The sequence below is a fragment of the Lepidochelys kempii genome, chromosome 2 (genome assembly GCF_965140285.1).
Source record: "Lepidochelys kempii isolate rLepKem1 chromosome 2, rLepKem1.hap1, whole genome shotgun sequence".
NCBI classification, from domain to species: domain Eukaryota; kingdom Metazoa; phylum Chordata; order Testudines; family Cheloniidae; genus Lepidochelys; species Lepidochelys kempii.
Genome location: NC_136381.1, coordinates 87680746 through 87704459, shown reverse-complemented (window position 1 = coordinate 87704459; position 23714 = coordinate 87680746). Strand labels below are relative to the sequence as shown.

General features: G+C 41.7%; 1 protein-coding gene across 2 annotated transcripts in view; it reads right to left on the bottom strand.

Moving 5' to 3' along the window:
- Positions 1-23714, bottom strand: part of PTPRM (protein tyrosine phosphatase receptor type M) — an 835052-nt gene that overhangs the window by 748580 nt on the left and 62758 nt on the right. Inside the window, exon 2 of one of the 2 annotated variants that reach the window (XM_073331568.2) lies at positions 5849-6019. The exons of the other annotated variant lie outside the window; for it this stretch is intronic. The gene's annotated coding sequence lies outside the window, so the exon portion shown is untranslated. The remainder of the gene's footprint in view (positions 1-5848; positions 6020-23714) is intronic. 2 annotated transcript variants of the gene reach the window in all.

Below are 23714 nucleotides of genomic sequence, written 5' to 3'. Positions count from 1 at the left end.
GTTACTGTTGCAAAGAAAACCTTGAAAATGTGAACTAAATGCAGTAACATGTACCTGAGTCCTCAAAGCCTGAAACTATGGCTCTGAAAGCTGTGGAGTTGGTGTCAAAGATGGTATTTTCAAGTATCAACATTGTAAACTATTTCAACGCTCATGAAAGCATGTGAGACAGTAGCATGCATGATTGTATTTTATGAGTGCAAGCATCTCATTTGCCAACTCAGATGGGCAAAGCTTTGTGTAACACCCTTCATTCCCTGACAAATTTGAATCATGAACTGAAATTAAGTTTTTACACCCACAGTTAAGCATCTAATTAAGTTATTATTTGTAATACTGTAACAACTAAAGGCCTCAAGATGATAGGGACCATACAAATGTATAGTAAGAGACAGATGCTGACCCACAGCGCTTACAATATAGGCAAGACAGACAAAGGGTGGAAAGGAAAACCAAGGCACAGACACAGAATCGGTCCATGCCAAAGTTAGAAATAGAATCGAGGTCCTCGGACTCCCAGTGCAGTGCCCAATCCACTGGACCACACTGGCTCCCCTGTGCTAAGCAATTTTTAAAATCAGGCCACTCATTTAGGAACCAAAATATGGATTTAGGAGCCTAGTTTTGAAAATCTTTTGTACAGAATTCTGAACAAAGGTATTCATGCAAAAGAATAGGGATTAGTTGTGGACTATGTAACCCTTCACTTTTTAGTCAGTGGCTCAGATTCAGCACAGACCAGAAGAGAACAAGTTATCAATGGTGGATTATTCAACTGAATATATGTGCACTGAGTGGAAGCGTCCGGCTCACAAAGAATAGTTTCAACCAAGAGCTTCCTGTCAAAGTCTAAATGGGTCTGAAGGATGAACTATTTCCACACATCTAGCCTAGGTCCTTCCATATTGGGACTAAGGCACATGAACAGAGCCACATGATGAAATTTTTGGCACTGTTGCTGTTAAATGCATAGCCCCAGGGACTCCATAACTATCACTCCATCCTTAAACTTACTCAGGGAATGAACATTCCACAGGACATTAATTTATTTTAAAAAAATAAGATGCCCTAGATTAGTTCTAAACTGCGTGCAAGACATTGCAGAAGCATAAAACCTGCAGCACACGGACTCCCTCAGATTACCCATTGTGACTCTTCTCGTAGATTTGTCGACAATGACAGTTGAGGGCAAACCCAGTAAAGAGCTATTTAGTTTGGTTCAGATGTTAAGTCTTCAGCTCTCCTCTCTAATCATAAATAAAGTTTTGAAAATATGTTTTGGAGGTGGCATTTTGTGAAATGAACGTCAAGCTATCTGTTGGGTCAGTCGGTGTGACAAGAGCCAGGGTTACATGCATTGTGCAGGAAAGGGAAAGACAGAGCTCATGTACCAGAGGCCTGAATCAGTATATGTATAAAGTTGTTGAGTTTTGTCTCCAGCTGGATGTCTGCTCAGTAACACTCTGATTGTGGTCCTCCTCAATTTAATTCTGAAGCTTTCATCACAAGGAAAAGGAATGTTCTACAGAACGAAAAGCAAAAACTCAATGAGGTATTCTTTATTTTATTGGTGTCTTCACTCTTTTTGCTTTTTTTTCCTTTGAATGCACTACTGTTATGTTCAAAAGGAGAAAACAAAGAACGATCTAGCAAGTGAAAAAGGAAAACGGAAAAGCACATATGGCAGGGGGGGAAATGTGCAAGGGTAAGACTTGAAACTCACCCTGAAACTGAAGCTGGGCAAACTGGGAAAATGTTTGCTCTTTCAGGAACAGATTTTGAAGAAAACTGCATCAGTCATTTTGTCCAGACTGTATGTATGATGCATGCATGGCTTTAAGCAGATGTAGAATGGCAGCCATAAGAGTGATGAAAGTTCTCTCCTTTTCCCCTTTTCTGGCTGCTCCCCCACTCAGCTCTGAGGGGCCAGCAGAGCAAAAAGTGATATTGATAAGAGCCCTTATCTCTTGAAGAGACATCACCAAACCCACTGGTTAAATTTTTGTGTTTCTGCAATCAAGTTTTCCTATTTCTTTAATACCACCCCCTTCCTGTTTCTATGTGAAAAATCCACACGAACAACAGGGAACATACAGAGCAAATGGTGAAACTGATACACAAAGCGCTCTCAGATTCAGAAAACAAATACTTTCAGATAGAAGTATGTTTTTAAATTGACAGGTTTCAGAGTAACAGCCGTGTTAGTCTGTATTTGCAAAAAGAAAAGGAGTACTTGTGGCACCTTAGCGACTAACCAATTTATTTGAGCATAAGCTTAAATTGACAGTGTCTCTAATTTCAGACAGTGACTAAGAAGTCAGAACTCATCAGTTTATATGATGAGACAGGAAGACAGGATATTGGCCTAGAGGGACCTTTAGTCTGTATGGCCATTCTTATGTTCTCTTTGCTAGCCTACCTGCTCATTAAATGGGGTAAAAAGTGCAGGGATTCTCAATTGCTCTGTATTAGCCTATCATCATGACTGATTAAAATCATGCATGGCCTCCTTCTTGCAGTAGTGTAAGAAAACAAAATGTAGGATTGTTTATCCTTAGACTTCAGACTATAGCATCTCTAATTAGGTGTGTCTTTCTTCTATGCCCATTTAAAACTTGGTATCTTATCTCCTAAGTCTCATAAGGGTTCTTCCAAATCAAACCCAGAGAGACATTATAATTACTAAAAATTAATGATATATTCTTGCTATAGTTGATGTTCTATTATTACACCTAATGTTTATTTGCCTGAAGTTAATTTTCTAGATGAAATGGAAACTTAGTTTTTAAAAACTTTTTCAGGTACATTAATTTTTCTAGTGAATGCTGTTTAGTCCCTATCCATTTTTAAGCAACGCATAAAGAGTTATGAGTTACAAAAAGTCACAGAAATCTAATTTAATGTACAGCAGCCTGCTTGGTTCCATATTTAATTTTAATACACATGCTAAAAGCATCTAACAGCCTAAAAAGCAATCTTCTGTCCTGAATTTCAAACCTGATGAGCACATACAACTCTGATTCACTTCATTGGTGGCTGCAAGTCTTTAACAACTGTAAAAAATAAATAAATAAAAAATCAGGCCCCAAGAATGCTCAAATTCAATCCATCTCTCCCACCTGACCAGGTACCTAAATATACTTTCACGTATCCGGTAATCTTCCATTATCCATCACTTTAGACAATTACACCCCAGTTCCTAAATAATCATCACAAACCTCACCAATTAACTGACACCATCTCTAAAAAGCACCATTTCATTCTGCCTGTCCTAATACCACTTAGTCTAATAAAAATTATAAGTGTAACCCTTCTGCCAGGCCGAGTTGATAGCAGCAAGGGCCGGGTTCAGTACACAGGGGGTTCCCTCTTATCAAAGCAAATGCAAAACTGGCTCGAGCCCCCACCCAGTGACCTGGGAAAATCTTACACACACACCCCTGGGCGCCTCAAAGAGGCAATACTTCCCCTCTCCCAAGCACAGAGTCTCGGTGTAGCAGAGAATCTTTAACAACATGAGGTAAACGACATCAGCATTAAACTGGGGAAACACCACAACTAGGGTTCATCAAGCAAACCATGAGCAAAGACCCACCCCAGCAAATTGGGCCACATCCAGGGTGGAGCTCATCCTGACTCTGCTTACCCGAGATAATGTGGAAGGTTATAGTCTCTGTCAGAGTCCAAGAACATATATACTGTACAAATAGCTGAGATGAGGGGAAAAAAAATCTCTTCTTTGGGCTTCAGTTATTTTCTTGTATGACTCCAAGGATGACTGTCAAGAGGGTCGTTTGGTCTCATGCATCAAACAAGAACTAGTAGTAAAGCAAATGGTGGAACCTCTTACAAGATTTGCTTATCTGATTTTCATAAACAAGGCAACCCGCTGGACCTGCTGAGACTGCCCAGAGGTACAAAGGTATTTAGACTCTTTATTTCTATTGAAACAAATAGAAGTTGGGAGCCTAAATACCTATGTGGATCTGGCCACTGTGTTGTCCCTGTGCCCCCACTCCCTTTTTATTTTTAGAAGCTGGTTTAATGAGCTTGTTAATGTAGCAGAGACCACCTGTCTTGATGAGCTGTCTTACCGACTAACCTCAGCTGCCCTCCCAGACCCAGACAATGTGGGAAGGGAGGAACTCCAACTGGATTTCATCTCCCAGGAACCCATATGACAGAGGTTTAGAACTGTAAGGGTTCATATATGTTTATCTTCCTAATTCTCCAGTAGTAATTGCCCTTCCTAAGCAGCAGCTGGTAGCCTTTACACATCTCAACACCTTTTACAAAGATTAGGCAGTTTAGACACAGCACTGAAAACAAGGCAGAAGCATGTGCCCTGTCAATTGCCCAAGAGCTCCTATTCCCATCACATGCTATTAAGAGTCAAATTTGTATTGGGAGAGGCAAAAGTCAAAACACCTGTTCACTATCTGGCATTCCACAGTAACCACACACACATAGTACTAAAAAGTGATCTTTACCAAAATTAATAATCCAAACATGAACTACTAATATGGAACTAATCAGCAGTCAGTGCCATTGTCATATCTTACAAGTAAACAATAAAAAGAATGCGTGAAAAGTAAAAATGCAGTGTATCATGTATGTGTAACAGATACTGTAGACCAGACAATTTCAGAAGTTTCTGAAGCAGTGTAAACAGAATGGACCTTATCTCTCTCATCAACAGAAGTTGGTCCAATAAAAGATTACCTCACCCATCTTGTCCCCCCAATATTAAAAGTCAATTTGGATTAGTGCTCTGAGGGATTTGGACCATCAGTGGTATGTGATTGATGTGCAGGCTGGAAAAATATGACATACTTCCTGGGTTTTATGTTGTCATGTGAACAGGTCTCTGAAATTTGCAATATCATTTGACCCATCTCTGTACAAGTGCAGCTTCACAGTTTCTGCAAAGTCACATTGGTTGAGTTTTTGGTTTCTAAGTCCCAAACCAAGACCAGGCCCAGTTCAGATACAGGTTCTATTTAGCTGAATTCCCACCAACCCAACACAGTGTTCAAGAAGATAGAGGGTCAGATAAATGGTTGGGGTTTTGAGGTCATCTCTGTAATATGATTAAAAATATTAACCAACTTAAAAGTTTGTTTCACCAGAATAGCACTGCCTGACTGAGCCTGAATCGTTTTTATTGCTAGCCACAGTTATGTTTATTGACATAAGCATTATAAAATGATGACACAAAGCAGTAGTTATTCTGGGTTCCAGCAGGAACAATAAATTGTGTGCCTCCAGTTCTGGAAATGCTTCAAGGCTTTTTTCTTCATGAATAGTTACTCTATAAACCAGAACCATATAACTAACATTACGTTTTTTCCCCTCCACCTATCAGCATAACCAAGACAGAGAATACTGGATATAGTATAACAACATTTAGGAAGCTCTAAATGGAGGTAAAATTCAAAATATTTTTTATGCAACTCTGCTGACTAGTGTCAATGGAAACAACAAGGGCAAGGTCCAATACAGGTACTTAAAAACAAAACTATGGGAAATTGAAACAAAACCTCCCTGGTCACCTTTGCAGTGATTCTTCCCTACTCATAAGCACTCAGCAAGACTTTGGGAACGTGGAACCACAAGTATAATTTTATTTGGGGAAAAACCCAAGCAGTTCATCAGGAGCTGGGTCAGCCCCACAGTTGAAATAATCATTGGTTTATTGAGGTCTAGAGCGCTTTGTCACACCACAAGCCCCACTCCCAGGTCTAATTAACACAGTGATAGTCAAGGAGTGGCAATCCTTCTTCACTAGCCTGCTTCACCCCAGAGAGAACTGGTGTCTCCCCTAGGTCTCATGCTGATGGGTAGTTACCTGGGTTTCAGTTCTATTACATCAGCTCTGCTTCTATTGGCCTGCTGAGCTGTTATTGATTCAATCAGCCCTCGCAATGGCATCAGCTCTGTCCCACTGCTAAGTTTGTCCGGTCCCACACATATACAGGGTACAGAATCTTCAGGTGGAGTATGCAGAGCAAACAGGGACCTTGGGCAGGAAAAAAAGGAAATATGATTTTTACATTTTTCAGTTATTAGTAAAGGAATTATTTTTCAACATTATAAGGACCTGATTTTGCAGTCCATACTCAGGAAAGGTTCCCATTGAAGTCAGAGAAGAAGGGTAGTTTTATGGTTTAAGTACTAAACTGGGCCTCAGGAGACCTGAATTCACTGGGTTCTTCCATAGTCTCTCGCTTTGACCTGAGGCAAGTCTTTTTGCCTCTGATCTTTCAAAGGCTCATTTGTATGCTTAACATTATTAATATAAGAAGTCCCATTGAATTTAGTGAGACTATTCACATGAGTGACATTAAGCAAATACATAAATATTTGTAGTGCGGGCATCTGACTCTCGCTATGCCTGAGTTCCTCACCTGTAAAATGGAGATAAATAATACTTTCTTACCTCATGAGTGTTTTAAAGTGCTTAGATACTATAGTGATGGGGCCATCTAAGCATCGGTAGGAAGATTTGACCCCAACAAAGTAGGAACATATTGAATAGATTAGTTAAATCGTGTGTTCCGAAGAGATATTGTCAAATAGAGCCAAGTGAAATATTTCATTATTAATAACTTATTCATCCCATTTGTTTGCAGATTGCAGTTTTTACACTCATGCATTCTAGAGTGAATCTAGCCTTCTTTTGTTTAACTCAGACTCCTAACAAACATTTGTGAGAAAAGAACATAGGAACAGGCATACTGGGTCAGACCAAAGGTCCATCTAGCCCAGTATCCTGTCTTCCGACAGTGGCCAATGCCGGGTTCCCCAGAAGGAATGAACAGAACAGGCAATCATCAAGTGATCCATCCCCTGTCGCCCATTCCCAGCTTCTGGCAAACAGAGTCTAGGGACACCATCCCTGCCCATCCTGGCTAATACAAATCAAATTCCATGCCTCTTCCACTGAGTAATGAAATAGTTCCCAGCCCAGTTTTCTAGTATTCCCAGGGGTTCCCCAACAAAAAAACCATGGAAGTTAAAATTTGATATTCCTGTTATATCTAAGGTAGGAGAACAAGCAGAACCCCAAACCTTTAAAACACAAACAAAAATTATACAGAACAAAGAGGTGCAAAGACACAAGTCAGCCTAGGTTAACTTTAGGGAACAAAGCCAAAAGTTAAGCAATTTTAATTTGAATCTAAGGTTTGGCCCATTTCTTACTTTTTACTACAGATTTATCTACACTGACTAATAACTGTAATGTATGAGTTCCCTTTTCTTCTCAGTAGCCATAGATGACTAAAAACACTGTTCCCAGTGTTGCTTATGCTCCCCTTCTGCTGACATCACTAATACTGCTTGTTGACAGGAAGTCACGTTGGCTTCTGTTACATCAGAAACCCATAAAACTTCAGTGTTTACAAAGGAATTAGTCAAAAGCAATAGGGAAAATTTGTATTTTCAAGTTCCTATGACTATACCACAAACAAAGGCTAAAAAAATTATTCAAAAACTGGTTCACAGAGACTGAAGAAATTGCCTCAGACATATTTTACAAGGAAATGAGAATGAAGACATTTCAAAGAACGTATTGTTTTATCAAGTTAACATTTTATGACTCCTGTTTGGTGGTTGGTGCAGAATCCAAAATGAGTAACTATGGGACACAAAGCATCTTATATCCCTACTCACTTTTGGAAAAAAAAAAAGAGACTTTGCTTGGGTTGAGTTTGCAAAGGGAATTTTAGAAGTACTTGTGGTGAAAATTGGCTCCACTTAATTAGACTGTAGCAGAAAAGCATCCCAGTGGATAGCTACCAGCACACAGGAGGTGTGCAGGCATAACCTATGTGACTTCCTACTTAAAATTTTAATTAGGGCATTAGATAATTACACAGAAATGAGCAGTTAGTCGAATAGATGCAAGGAGTTGGAAATGAGACTTACGCCTTTATTTTAATTTAGATGTATAGGGCTCATAATTAAGCTAACAGCATAGGAATCCATTTACAATCCACTTAAAGTATCTTTTAGCATGGAGTAAGGGGTAAGCCGATTGAAACCTTTAGATGTCTAACCTCTCTTGGCCCACTCAGAAGGTCTCATAGCAGACAGGGTTCTGGTACCTTTGGTGGCTGTTATATTCTGCTTGTGCAAAGCGTATGAACTTGGCAAGGTAAATCGCAAGACCATATAACTGCTCTATTACAAGTGCCGTGTTCCTGTGTGCAGTGTAGCAAGAGACCATTTGGCAGGTAAGCTGACAGTCAAACCATCTTCAATAATGAAGTTTTGTATTAAATATCAACAGGCTAATAGTTCATTCATCTTAGACATGATTTTCATCATGAAAACTTCTCTCTCTCTATTTATCTGCAAGTCTTTCTAAAGCACCTACCATAGTAGTTCCTAAGCATGCTATAAAAAAACAAAATGAGAGGTGCCCAGGTGGGCAGACGGTGCTCCATCTTACTCGGTATCTAATTGTGGGCAGATAATTCTGAGTATAGTGTTAGAAATTGAGCTCCTTCCTATTCTAGGCATACATGTGGGCTGCTACTTTTGAGCGTGATGTTACTCTACCATGGTTTTTCAATGAAAACTCTAGCAAAGAGTTATGTCCCAGAACATAACCTGCAGATAGTAAGGGTTGGGCTCTTTCTGATCTCCTTGATGAAAGTGTTCAAGAGTCTAGGGTCTATTATCAAACCCTCCAGTAATGCTTGGGGACCTAGGAGCCCAGGTAGCTCTGCTCTAGCTGCTACTGCCACAAGGGAAGGAATCAGGCTCTAAGGTAAGGCAGAGGCACCAGGGACTTTTATGTGATGGAGGAATTGAAATGTGGGACAAAGTCAGCATGGGCTGCGTAGGTGAGCATTTGGGAGAAGTAAGAAGATCGAATGGCTTAGAATAGTTAATTTGGGTGAGTTCCCCCAAAAAGGCGGGATATGGGAAAGGACACTTGATATCTGTGTAGCATCAGCCTGTAACAGGGTGGCAGACTAGTGTTCTGTATGACACTTCTTTTGAGTCATCCTAAGCTGAAATGCTGTAACCTTACATTGAGATTGGCCTGCTGGCAGGTGGGTCCAGCTGGCTCCAAGCAGGACATTGACTAACCTTTGTTAGGTTCGAAAGAGACACACAGGGAAACTGTAGGAAGAATAAACCTTGGGGAGGAAATTAGGCTGGGGTTTATGTTGTGTTGCTATATAACTATGTTGTTAGAAAGCTCTGTTCAGTTTACCATAAATACTGTACAGTGAAATTTGTCCTGACTGACCACATAAGGAACTGAAAAAAATGTTACTTAGTAGAGATGGTCTTCTCGTAAATGTGGAGTATAATTGAACTCAATAGGCCTGGAGGTACTTTGGGGCTGGCTGTTAAGACAGATGGTTGCCTAGTAAGTGTGGTCTGTTGACCAGATTTCACTGGCTGCAAGGTTCCTGCACGTAAGGAAACGGATCAGAAGTGCAGTTTAAATGTGTATTGATTTGCCAATAGAGAGAGAACTCCATCTTTGATGAAGAGTTTGATTTGATAATCATTTACAGACCACACCACCCAAAGTCTTGACATTCCCACTTCACCCTAATTACTTTGTGAACCATCTGGTGCACCTGCTGTTGCAATGAGGTGGTAATAAGAGTCTTATGTCCTTCCTCTCCTGTTCTTTTCATTTTTTTTTCCAAACAGAGATCTTTTAAGTGAACAGTCACCTGACTTGGCCAGACAGTGCAGATGTAGACGCAGGTGCAAACTCGGTCAACCATGCCTCCAGATGGCTCTTATTTATTAAGTCTGCCAAAGTAATAACCACACACAAAAAGCCTCCAAGAAAAAAATAAGGCCACCTCCAGGAAAACATCAGGTTCAGAGCTGTAGCTTGTGATGACCCTGAATAGGTAATCAGCTTTGAATTCATGGTGAAAACAGGACTGGTCAGCTTCCCTTGAATTTGGATGAAGTGACAAATTGATAGTGAAACAGCCAGCAAGATAGTAAAAAATCTAATGATCTGTCCTAGGGGCTGTTTACATAAGTATAGATGCCAAGATAGAAGCCAGGGGTTCCTTTTCTACTGCTGAGTAATAGGTTATTCAACTGAGAAAACCAAGAGGCAAAAGCAAGAGGCTATTTTATATTGTGTTGATTTCTTTTATCACTATAAGATTCAAAGCTCCCAATGACTGAATGCTGAAGAAAAGCTTTTAATATCTTTACTATTTGGCTCATAACAGGAAGGACTGTAAAGATCAAAAGAAATGGGAATTAGGATTGTAGAACCAAAAATACAATTTTGTAAAGCCGAACAATTAACTGGACAAGAAAAATAGTCCACTGAACAAGCCAGTAAACTTTCACGAGTCGGATCCATGGTTTATAGAAGATTCTCCTTGACGAGGTGAATCCTAGCCCAGGGGATCAGAGGAGGAGAAGGTCAGGCTTAATTGACTCACCCCCACCTGACAGGGCAACAGATCCTATACAGGTACAAGATGGAGTTTGGATTTTTCAGGGTTTTGGAGGCAAGGTGAGGAATGGAAAGCAGAAAAGCCACCTTCCTGTGCATCAGACCCCTAAGCAATTATGCTGCCTAAATTAGTACTCCTGCAAGCAGCATTAATTGATGCTCTCACCTGTATTTATTTCACTGCAGGGTTCTTGGAAGAATCTGTACTACCAGAAAAGCAATGTGGAAAAGAAAAATGGATATGTAAATCTTAAGGCAGAACCTATTTGGCCCTAATACCTTTTCAGCGACAAACACTTTGGCTTAGTTGAGGACCAGAAACCTCCCAGTTATAATCATTTTGGAAAGTGAAAACTAGTCTCACCAGAATTAAGGGTAAAGTCACAGGGAATGCACGTTTCTTTTATTAGAGTAAATATGACAGAGGTGGCATGTCAGTGCAGACATCTGCAAACCATTCCAGCATTAGTTCATGCCCCTATGAAAAAGGCTTCAGAAGAGGGTGACTACACGGTTCCTCTGGCAATTTCCTCTGCATTTTCCCATCAGGAGCATTCGTTCCCCAAATTCCAGTGATCTCAGGGCCATCTGCACATAGGTCCCGTGCTTTCATCCAGGGTCTGCGACTCCCTGACCATCCTTCAGCTCCCGTACAATGTAACCTCATTAGATCTACACTGTTAGGATGACTCTGCCTGGATGTCAGGATCCCAACACAGGCAGTTAGGATCAACTGTCGGAGCAGGGACAAACCTAAGACAGGGAGTAGCGGAGATGTGCATAGTGAGGCTCCAGGCAAGGGTTGATACCAAGGGCCAGCATCTGACTCAGGCTTCAGGGTCTGAATTGGAAGGCAAAGTCAAAATCAAGCCAAAGGCAAAATCAGGAGTTTAGGAGCAAGAAATGGTCATGATAGCTACAGTGATCCACACTGTTGCCTGGATACTTCCTAGAACACCCCTTAGGTTTATGTAAAGCGGGGTCCCAATCAGGAGCCATAGGGCTGCTGTCTGTCAGGTGGGACTTCCCATGGTCTCTGTCCACAGCAGGTCATGGGCAGTGGTGCACAAACCACTTACAGTTGCTACTAGGTGGCGGCATGGAGATGCTAGCTGCCTAAGAACTTTGCAGGCCTGGGTCCTTGAGCCCTGGGGCCTTATTCTGGGAGGAGCCATAACATAGAGGGCACTCTGCAGGGAAGTTGATACAACCTCTGACCAGATCAGCTTTCCAAAAAATTCCCCATGGAATACGTCCCACTAAACCTTCATCTCCCTCTCCCAGTCTGCCTCCTTCTCAGCAACGTATCCCAACTGCTGTAGAGCAGGGGTCAGCAACCTTTTAGAAGTGGTGTGCCGAGTCTTCATTTATTCACTTTAATTTAAGGTTTCGCATGCCAATAATACATTTTAACATTTTTAGAAGGTCTTGCTCTATAAGTCTATATATTATATAACTAAATTATTGTCATATGTAAACAAGATTTTCAAAATGTTTAAGAAGCTTCATTTAAAATTAAATTAAAATGCTAAATAAAAATCTTACACTGCCGGCCCGTTCAGCTTGTTGCCGGCCTGGGTTTCCATTCACCTAGGCCGGCAATGGGCTGATTGGGGCCTGTGGCAAGGGGCCAGCAGCCAGAACCCCAGACCAGCAGTGGGCTGAGTGGAGCCGGCGGCTGGGACCCCAGACTAGCAGTAGGCTGAGCAGCTCAGCCCGCTGCCGCTCAGTCCACTGCAGGTCTGGGGTTCCGTCCGCCAGCTCCTGCCAGCCAGGGTCCTGGCTGCCAGCTCCGCTCAGCCCGCTGCCGGTCTGGGGTACCGGCCCTGTCCACACAGAATGGGTACCTACCTTCTCCCTGGTTCTAGCCCATTCTCTTCCTCTCACTCTGCATTGAGCTGAGGGTGGGAGTGGACTGAGACCAGGGCTGGGGGTGAAGGAGCAGGTTGGGGTGCAGGTCTGGCCAGGAGCTAAAATGAGGGAGGGGGCTCTCGGTTGGGGCAGGAGGTTTGGGTGTGGAGTGCTTACTTGGGCAGCTCCCATTTGGTGTGAGGGGTGCAGGTGGGAATGTGGTGTGTGTGTGTGTGTGTGTGTGTGTGTGTGTGTGTGTGTGTGTGTGTGTGTGTGTGTGTGTGTGTGTGTGCAGGAGCTCCCGTTTGGTGCTCAGGGCAGGGGGCTGGGTATGTGTGGGGGATGCCGGAGTCAGGGCTGGGGTTGTGGGAGGGTGCAGTGGTCAGGGCACGGGGCTGGGATTTGTGTGAGGAGGCTTCAGAGGTCAGGGCAGAGGGCAGGGGTGTGTGTGAGGGGATGCAAGAGTCAGGGCAGAGGGCTGGGGGTGTGGGCTGGGGTCGTGGGGGTGCTCCCAGGCCCCTGCCCTGAGTGGCTCATGACAGGGGGCTGGGGGGGATATGTCCTGATTCCACCCCGCTCCCCAAGGTCCCCGGAGCAGAGAGCGTGCTGTGGTTCCGCTTTCCCTCTCTCCCTCCGTAGCAAGGTCCTGTCAGCTGATCGGCCCCAGGGAGGGAGAGGAGGAGGAGCAGGAACCCAGCAAGCTGGGGGAAGAGGCTGGGGGAGGGGGAAGCTTGCCTGCCCTGCAAGGAGAGAGCGGTGGGCAGGGGGTGGAAAAGAACGGGCCGGGCAGGGCAGGAATTTTAATGGCATGCTGCTGGCAGATAGCAGCGTGCCATTAAAAACTGGCACACATGCCATAGGTTGCCGACCCCTGCTGTACAGGAACTTAGGAATCGGGGGGACTTGACCATGAAGTATACGAGACTTTTCCTTTAGGTAGCAATGGATTCACAGAGCTCCAGTTCTGTGGGCTGATGCAGGGCCTCCCTCCAGGGGGAGCCCCACTTGTGCAGCTCCAGTGGAGTTGCGTGAACAGAAGAACACCTGGGGTTGGAGCTGCTGTGGAGGCACGGGGTCCCCCTGCAGATTGAACTGGTGATCTGTGTGGCTCCGTTATCAGCACAGCTGCTCATTCAGTAAGGTCTGGGAGGAGGCAACACCACCACACCCACAATGCACTGGAATCAGGATACATGTACAGTCCTGGAACCTTAAAACTAGTCAGCCCTGCAGAAAGTAAAGTTTTGTTTTGGTAAACGCAATTATAATTTCTTACAAATTAGGAAACCCTCAACACAAACAGGTCGAATTTTAAATTTCCAGCAGCCAAATCCTGCATTTCATGCTTATCCAAAGCTTCAACTGAAGTCAACGGGAGGTTGGTGTATAAAAGTTATTTGTGTTCTTGCAGTGCTTCTGAGCCCTACCCTGGGTCAGGGACCCATTGTGCTAGGGGCTGTACAAATGCAGAACAAAAAGATGGTAACTGCCCTAAAGAGCTTACAATCTAGTTATAAGACAAGAGACAACAGATGGATAGGCAGAGGGATGAGTATAAGGACATGATGAGACTATATTGGTCAAAATAGCAGGCAGTGGCCTCAGCATACCAGCAGCCTAACTGTTAAGTTTTTGTAGGCATCACACAGAGGGTTTGAAAGAGGACAGTGAAAAGAAAGTTTCTTGAATTATGTCTTTAAAATTTTTTACTAACTCACTGCACAGAAGCATCTTCTTAAATGCTGTACCTTGTGCTGTGTTGTGAAAACAAACCTCTTTCAAGACTGCCTCCCCCCCACGCTTTTTTTTAATTGCCAGTTAAATTTGTTCACCCTATGTAAAGCTTGGCATTTTCTATTCTTTTTGAAAACTAAAACAAACTGCTGAAGAGCTATATTTAGTATGGGAGAAGCTGCAAGGGACAGCTGGAGTGTCTCTCATAGTTCTTTTCCATGCTGCTATTTAGTCTTGTCACTTGGCCCAGAGTGAAATAGCAGGTCCTCCTATTTTAATGAATGACAGTCACACTAATTCCCATAAAAAGAACAGGAGGACTTGTGGCACCTTAGATACTAACAAATTTATTAGAGCATAAGCTTTCATGGGCTACAGCCCACTTCATCGGATGCATAGAATGGAACATATAGTAAGAAGAAATACATATACATACAGATAAGTTGGAAGTTGCCATACAAACTGTGAGAGGCTAATCAGTTAAGATGAGCTATTATCAGCAGGAGAAAAAAACTTTTGTAGTGATAATCCAGACGGCCCATTTAGACAGTTGACAAAAAGGTGTGAGGATACTTAACTTAATTTGGGGACAATATTTACCTTCAAGTCAGAGGCACTGCTATGGGAACTCGCATGGCCCCACAGTATGCTAACATTTTTATGGCTGACTTAGAACAACCGCTTCCTTAGCTCTCATCCCCTAACACCCCTACTCTACTTGCACTACACTGATAACATCTTCATCGTCTGGACCCATGGAAAAGAAGCTCTTGAGGAATTCCACCATGATTTCAACAATTTCCATCCCACCATCAACCTCAGCCTAGACCAATCCACACAAGCAGTCCATTTCCTGGACACTACTGTACTAATAAGCAATGGTCACATCAACACCACCCTATACTGGAAACCTACTGACCGCTATACTTACCTACATGCCTCCAGCTTCCATCCAGGACACACCACATGATCCATTGTCTACAGCCAAGCTCTAAGATACAACCGCATTTGCTCCAACCCATCAGACAGAGACAAACACCTACAAGATCTCTATCAAGTGTTCTTACAACTACAATACTCACCTGCTGAAGTGAAGAAACAGATTGACAGAGCCAGAAAAGTACCCAGAAGTCACCTACTACAGGACAGGGCCAACAAAGAAAATAACAGACCACCACTAGCTGTCACCTTCAGCCCCAAACTAAAACCTCTTCAGCGTTTACAACCTATCCTGGAGGACGACCCATCACTCTCACAGATCTTGGGAGACAGACCAGTCCTCGCTTACAGACAGCACCCCAACCTGAAGCAAATACTCTCCAGCAACCACACACCACACAACAAAAACACTAACCCAGGAACCTATTCTTGCAACAAAGCCCGATGCCAACTCTGTCCACATATTTATTCAAGTCACACCATCATAGGACCTAATCACATTAGCCACGCCATCAGGGGCTCGTTCACCAGCACATCTACCAATGTGATATATGCCATCATGTGCCAGCAATGCCCCTCTGCCATGTACATTGGCCAAACTGGACAGTCTCTATGCAAAAGAATAAATGGACACAAATCTGACATCAGGAATTATACCATTCAAAAACCGGTAGGAGAACACTTCAACCTCTCTGGCCACTCAGTAAAAGATTTAAAGGTGGCAATTTTTCAACAGAAAAGCTTCAAAAACAGACTCCAACGAGGAACTGATGAGCTTGAATTAATATGCAAACTAGATACCATTAATTTGGGTTTGAATAGAGACTGGGACTGGCTGGGTCATTACACATATTGAATCTATTTCCCTAAAGTTAAGTATCCTCACACCTTCTTGTCAACTGTCTAAATGGCCATCTGGATTATCACTACAAAAGTTTTTTTCTCCTGCTGATAATAGCTCATCTTAACTAATTAGCCTCTCACAGTTTGTATGGCAACTTCCAACTTATCTGTATGTATATATATTTCTTCTTATTATATATTCCATTCTATGCATCCGATGAAGTGGGCTGTAGCCCACGAAAGCTTATGCTCTAATAAATGTGTTAGTCTCTAAGGTGCTACAAGTACTCCTGTTCTTTTTGCAGATATAGACTAACATGGCTGCTACCTTTAAACTAATTCCAATAATGAAGTGATCAGCCCTTCCATGGGAAACAAAAACTTTGCCTAAATCTGTATTTGAATTGGTTTATAAATATGTTGCTACCTCAACAACCTCACCGAAACACAACCATATCAGTGGAGCAATTAGTCTTTTCTGAAGCCAGGGTTTTCAGGTGGTGCTTTGATTTGTTTGCAAGATCTGACAAAATGCTTGCGTTTTCCAGTCAATCAACCAGTGGATGAAGGAAACTCGCTGGGCAATTTTTGACTGTGCAAAGGGCCGTTATCACTGTCACTGGGATTTGCATATCAGCACCACACTCTGGGATATGGATTTGTTTTACAATGTTGTCCCCTTTCTGAACTCACCATGATCTACAGTTTGTGTATATCAATTCACAGCCTCTCGACTGTACATTCTGAACAGCACGCATTGGCAGCAATACAAGTACATACTTATTAGTGATACAAATCAAACTTTTCGGCTTCTGAATAATGATTAATCTGAGGCCCATAACCAGGAATAGAAAAATCAGGATCCTGCTTTCAAAATAATAAGAACATTCCCATAGCAAGAGCTATCGGGGTGTTGCCTCAAAACTATATCTTTTCAGTGGAATTTTCTTTGTGGGAAGAAGAGCTGTTACAGGCCTGAATAACGCCCTCTCTGTGATACAATTAAATGTAATATTACATAGTTTAAGGAACCAACATACAGCACTGAAAAACAAACCAAACAACATCATGTACAATGTAGGTAGGTTAGGATTGAAAATTCTTCAGGAATTCTGCCAGTTAAACCAATACTGTAGTTCTCTCACGGGCATAATTCCCACTGATAGCAGACACTTGGGGGCCAAATTCTCTGCTGATGGAATACCACTGAGGTCAACAGGGTTATAGCAGCAGATAATTTGTCCTTTCATTTTTTTTGTTGCTAGGGGCCTGGTTCTTTACTCACACTTGTTTTTGTACCAGTGTAATTTCATTGACTTCACTGGTGTTAGTCATGATTTATACCATTGTCAGTGTGAGGAGAATCAGGCCATTTGTGATAAACAGTCACAACTCAGTAGTAATCTTGCCCAGGTAAGAACTGCACGATCAGGGCAAATGGTACTGGCAGTTCTGACAGTGGATGAGCAAGTCGTCTTTATTTATAACATGGTACATCAGGCTATGTCATAGTGATTGACTTATAACAACTGCAAGGTCAGAAGTCTGATACTGTAAGGGAAAAGCATCCCAGTAACATTCTGTAGATTGTGATGAATCAGGGATATGTAAAAGGTTAAACAGGGTAAGTGTAGAAGTTTGTTTTGTTTTTGTTTTTTTTTTAAATCTCAATCCTGCATCTTAGAAACTTCCTTGGAGGATACTGAAGAACTGCTCCTTTAGCAGAATGCTGAATCCACCTTTTCTACCACCTTTCGTGACTTATAGAGGGAACCTAGTTACTTGTGCTTTGTAAAACAAGCCATACCAAAAAACACTCATCAATTCTAAAGCATCTTTTTCTATATTTGAGAGGCAATAACAAGCTCAGCTAGGGACATAGCTATACAATTATAAAAGTATAATTATCATTTTGGTTTTACTAGGTTTTTTTCCAGGATACTGTGCAATCTAGTTACAGTCATAATAAACAAGAGAACAGAGTTCCTTTTTTTCTCCCTAATAAATCCACACATACAGTGAAATCATCTAAATTAGCATCAGATAAAGTAATAAAAGTTGTCAATTAGGCACAGCCTTGCAATAAATGGAATGTACTGAATACCTGATGTGTCAAATGAAGGGAAGGGGGACTCAATTTTACACAGGAATACCACAATGTATGTAAATGCTTAACACATGGTGACCTACCATATGCAACCACATACATACTAACACCCACTCTGAGACATATACTAAGAAAGAAAAAGCTATTCCAGCAATACCTTTTGGTATACACCAAGGCTATGAATTTAAAAGAAGTCTCCATTTTATACAGCTGGTTAGTTACATGATATGTACCACCTCATTTGCAAAATTGGATTCTGTAAGCAAAAACAAATGGTGAAAAATAGCAGTGAAGACAATGAAAAATGGAAGCAAAATTTCACAAATGCCAGAGCAGGGGCTTTGGGTACAGTATGAATAGAATCCCAGAGATAGGGCTTGTGGGGTCTGTTACCTAGCAACAGGATTATTATTAAAGGGGGACATTGAAGTCCAGTTGAATACATTTATCCAGTGTTGTGAAAGACAACTAAGATCACATTCCTTATTTTATACAAGGAAAATAAGTCAGGTTTATAGCAATGCACATAAGATATTTTCTAAACAACTGTTGTGTAATATTTTTTGTGTTAGGCCTTTACCACTGGAATGGGTAGTGGAGACAATTTTATTCACAGCATAACTGCTTTTCTGCTTTTGCTTCAATTAGATACAAGTCTGCAGATGAGTTAAACGTATAAATACAGAAAAGTAAATGAGAATACCTTTGATTTCCAGACTGCTAACTCCACAAAAATGTATTAGTGTATTTAGAACACAACATATGAAGAGCTAGCTCTTTGCACAACTTTAATATAGTTGAATGTAATTATTTTTCACTTAGCTATGGAATTGCTTTTAAGTACACAACTGCTGTGTTTTTCAGTTTTATCATATTTCTTCTAATAGCGTTAATGTAGACTAATATGCTACTTTTTCCATTAAATTTTTTATTAAAGAGTTGCCGGTGAGTAGCTGTTAAGGTACAGATTAAACAGCTTGATAAAGAATATAATACATGTAGTATCTGAAGTTTATTTTAATGCTAATAACCAGCTATCACCAGAAATAATCAGCAAGCCCAAAGAAGAAATAAAACAAACTGATCCTTTCAAAAAGGAATTTAAGATTTTGCTTAAAGATAAACTGAAAAGCTTTTATTAAAAATGTTATAAAACTACTTAAGATGCCAAATTAGTAACTATATATGCTTATTTTAAAATAATAAATCACCTCTTAAAACAAAATGAGCCGAATCTTGGAAATTGTGGAGAAAGTGGTTCAAAAGAGGAGCTAACGGAGGGCCAAATTCTCATTTCAGTCACGTTGGTGACAATGCAGGGTAACTTCAGTGGAGTTACTCTGGATTGACACCAGTGTGACTGAAATGAGAATGTACATGCATAACCATAGAACCAGCCCTGGTGGCCCCTAAAACCAACCCTCCCAAAGGCCTCATCCACGGCTCCTGTTTTTGGAGTGGGGCACTGCACTTTGGAGTGGAGCAAAATAATAAGTGGACAACTTGTGACCCATTCTCCCGCTGCTTCTCAGCCTGATGTGTCTGGAGGGCACATAAACACACAGCAACTGCACATATTTACTTGCCAAGCAGAGATTCGGGGATCTGAGTTTCTTCTACAGCAACTGGTAGGTGCCCAGGCCCAAAACAAGTCCTACCCTCCTGGCCTAAAATAAGCATAATTCAAAGTGATGAGGGATTCTTCCTCCTTAGAGTGGACACAACTTCAGTGATCACCCTTATAAACGTATACAAAGGTCTTAGAGCACTCACTAACTTCATTTTGCTATTCAAGATGTGTTTTCTAGTAAGTCAAGGGAAGCACAAGGCAATACTGCAACCATTCACACAGCCCTTAACTATTGATTTTCCAAGGTAAAAAAACCTCAAGTTAAGAGTACTCCCAATTATCCCACATGAAGCAGGAGAGCACATGTGTTTACTTTCTGGACCTTCTGCCTGCGTTGTTTATACTGAATCCAACTATCTGTCAACATTAGCCTGTCTGGTGGTGGCCCCTTGCAGAACTTGATTTGTATAGCTGGTTCCAGATGCCATCAGTGCATACTGACACGTATTTTTTTTAAGTTTCCATCACTGGGCAACAGCAGCAGTGGGAACTGGAGTGGAGACAGGCAAATATCACCTACAGCTGGGTAGCAGTGATGGTCAGGAGCAGGAAAACATGGGTAAATGTCTCCTGCTCCATTCTACCAGTAGAGAGCAGTGGGGAAAAACTCCTCTGTGCCACCACTCAGCTGTACCCAGAGGACGACTACTAGGGGCCATATTCCCACTTCACCCCCTCCATTAGATTGCACCCACCTTTGCTGCTACCCATGTCTCTTCTCTTTCGGACCTGCCCCACAAGAGTCAGGGAACCTGAGAGCTTCTAAACCGCTGAGGCCCCTGGCACAGGTATGGGACTAATGGAGGCACAGAAAAGAAAAGCGGAGACATCTGTGAGTAACAGAGGCACGATACGGGAAATATTGTATTCCTTATTTCAAGGGTCAGTGACCCATAAATTCCAGTGCTGGGGTAGGGAGAAGTATGCTCATAAGTAATGCTGTATTCTGTCCTCCTTTCTCACAGGTCTCTGTGGAACAGATTCTCCTCTCTGCTTCTGTGAGCAAAGAGGAGAGACAAAGAAGTTGGAATCCAGCTGGAGGGACTGGAATGGATGAGTGCCATTTTGCAGCATGTATCTCCATGCCTGTGCCCGTCCCCTTCTGGCCACTGGAGATTTACATATTTAGGATTGAGACTCCTATTGCCCCAGTAATACTGACAAAGATATTGCAGATATTCCTTGTGCAAGTGATACAGCATAGCTGCATGGGCAAGCAATTATTGGCAGCTTAGCTACTGAAAGACCCATGCTGCCTGGGGAAAGAGGCCAGGAGGGAAGTTGTTAGAAGTCAATGGGCCTCTAAAGGCATGCTCATATCCATGAAGATCTTGAGATATGTGGTAGCTTAGGGTTCCAAACTTCCTGTGTGGTCAGTCATGAAACACCACCCTCTGCTCAGCTCTGAATCTTGAAAATCCTGCAGTGTCTTGCTTGTTATGCAAGAAAAACAATGCATCTATGTACATCTCTGTTTGGACGTGCTATTTCATCACTGTAAAGTTAGACAAAATGAGGCATGCATCATCACAGAAAACCAGGAAGCCTGCATTCAGCTACTCTCGGCTGCCTAAGCTCCAAGAGTTAATATGTGGATTTGAGAACTCTGTAAAGCTCCTAAATTTGGTATAGATTACCTAAGAACTAAATAATTCTACCTTGAACCACTCCCCATCCCAAGAAATACCAGTCCTTACCAAGGCAAGCAGCTTGAAACAAATTAGTCAGGCTATTCACAGCTAAGACAAACACACAAAGGTAAATGTTCAAAGTTGCATGGTGATATTGCTTTTCCAATTCATCTCCAAAATACCTTGGATTTTCCACAAAAATTCTACCTTGGCATGAGATCTTGCAAATGGAGTTTCAGGCACTTTGGTTTAGTTTTTAGCCAAAATGTTAGGTGGCTCAAAATTGGGCTCATAATGGATCCTAGCTGCAACCTTAGTTAAGGGAGAATTAGTGTTTCTCCATAATGAAACACGTTGTCTATTTGCTATAGAGTTTGCAACTCATACTGATGCTGATCACTGCTCCCAGTGTCAAAGAACACAGACTCTCCTTACCTTTTCACTTTGTACCTTAGCACTTGCTTGTAAATTGTGATGTTAACCAAAGAAAGAAAATAGCAAATGAAGACCTGGACCAATAAAGTGCATGAGCTGCAGCAAAGTGCAACATTCTGCTGTTGTAGTTGAAGAAAAAGGGGCGTGTATGTGTGTGTAATGGTCTGTTCCTTATTATGGCCTGACGTTTGAAAAAAGATGACAGCACTTTCCACTGTCATTAGCTAACCAAGAGTCTCCTTTAACACGGCAGGTAGAACTACTACTTTGGAGATCTAAAGGGCTCAGGTTTAAGTCCCTGCTGGGATAGATTCCTCACAAGGGAACAGAGTGAAGAAATGTCAAATGAAGGATTGTCTAAGTTTGACATTTTTACAGTTTGGTACTATACAGTGTTATAAAATGTGAAATGATGAATACTCATTTCCCTTTTTGGTTATCTAATTCTTGGTTACCTTCTTAAATCCTTCATGACAGCATTCCTGCTGTTCTAATTCACCTCTTATATACTCATAGAGGAGAGCGTAGGTCATGATTTGAATGCACTGGAGTAGACAAACTTCTTCAGACATCTGATTTGACCACACTGCCTGGTCTGAGTTTGGGAATTAAGCTAGAACTGTATATGGTGTTACAAATAGTAACTTACAGCATTAAACAAGATAAACCATTACATTTAGATTTACAAGTGTTGGTAATGGTTTTTCTGTTTGATGATTTACTAACAAACCCTGAGGTCCTCAAAGTAAATAACAGACAAAATATCCGCTTTTTCACTGTGGCGTTATTAAAAGGTCAATTGGGGCTCTCTTATTGGGGTAGACTAGGGATTTGTGGGGGTCTGCTTTGTAATTGCATTATGTACCATATGTTGCTGTTTTTGTATTTCTTTCATGCTTATAGTGTTATTTTACCTTCTGTTTAGTGTTATTTGGTGATAGGCCTAAACCCCAAAGTTCAGATCTTGGATCTGAATGACCCCAAAGTTCAGGACTTGTTCGCTGGTAGAAGTGTACTATTTTTTAAATAATTTACTATCAAAGGCAGCAAAACTTACATTATTGGCAATTAATGCAATTTACATTTTAAAATCTAAACTGCATCCTGTTTAATGATAATTATTCCAGGGCCAGCTCCCCCTGGTGCTGGGTGATTCCCAGAATCATAGAAAGCAGAAAGGACGGTAATGACATTTCTATAGCTCCTTTCATCCCAAAACACATTACGAACTATGGGCCTGACTTGAAGCTCATGAAATCCATGGCAAAACTCCATTTACTTCAATAAATATTAAGGGACAACTTCTCTGACCATTGGGACAGAAGGATTGCAACCAGGTAGACCCTACCCTCTTTGCCTTCAGCTCTCTCAAGACTCACCTCTACCATGACACTTACAGGAAATCCAGTTAATGATGTCCAGGTTGAGCTAGCTGATACATAGTTGTCTATTTATGATACTGATGATAAATGCACACAAACTGTTTGGATTATAGATTTTACTGCTTTCTCTCCCTTTCCTCTCCCCTTCTTCACATATTTCGTCTTCTTAGAGTGTAAATTTTGTGACAGTGATCTGAATGTGCTTGTAAAACATCTAGCCTTGATCCTGACTGGGCCCTCTAGGCATCACAGTAATATGCGTTTTAACATTAACTGTAAACCTCACTACAATTTTGGGAAGTAGGGAAAACATTGGCCAAGGATACCAGTGAAAAGCCTTTTACTCTTTTAGAAAGTGACATGGAGTCTTTAATGTCCACCCAGCAGAAACAAAAGGGCCCTGGTTTTCAGCTACTTGACACTTTAATGTCCTACACCTGTGTAAAGCAGAGGTAAAATGGTACCAGTGGTGGGAGTGAAGAATGTGGATTAGTAACATTTTACACCCACTTTGCACAAGTATAAATGACTATGCAAGGAGCAATCAGTGGTGAATCAGGCTCCTTATGTCTGCTTTTAAGGTCCCAACTGAAAGCATGGCATTCAATGCATCTAATTCACAAGACTTAAAGAGCAATTGACCAGCGAGGGTAAAGTGGGGATCTGAATATTTGCTTCCACAAAATCTCAGTTATACAAAGCT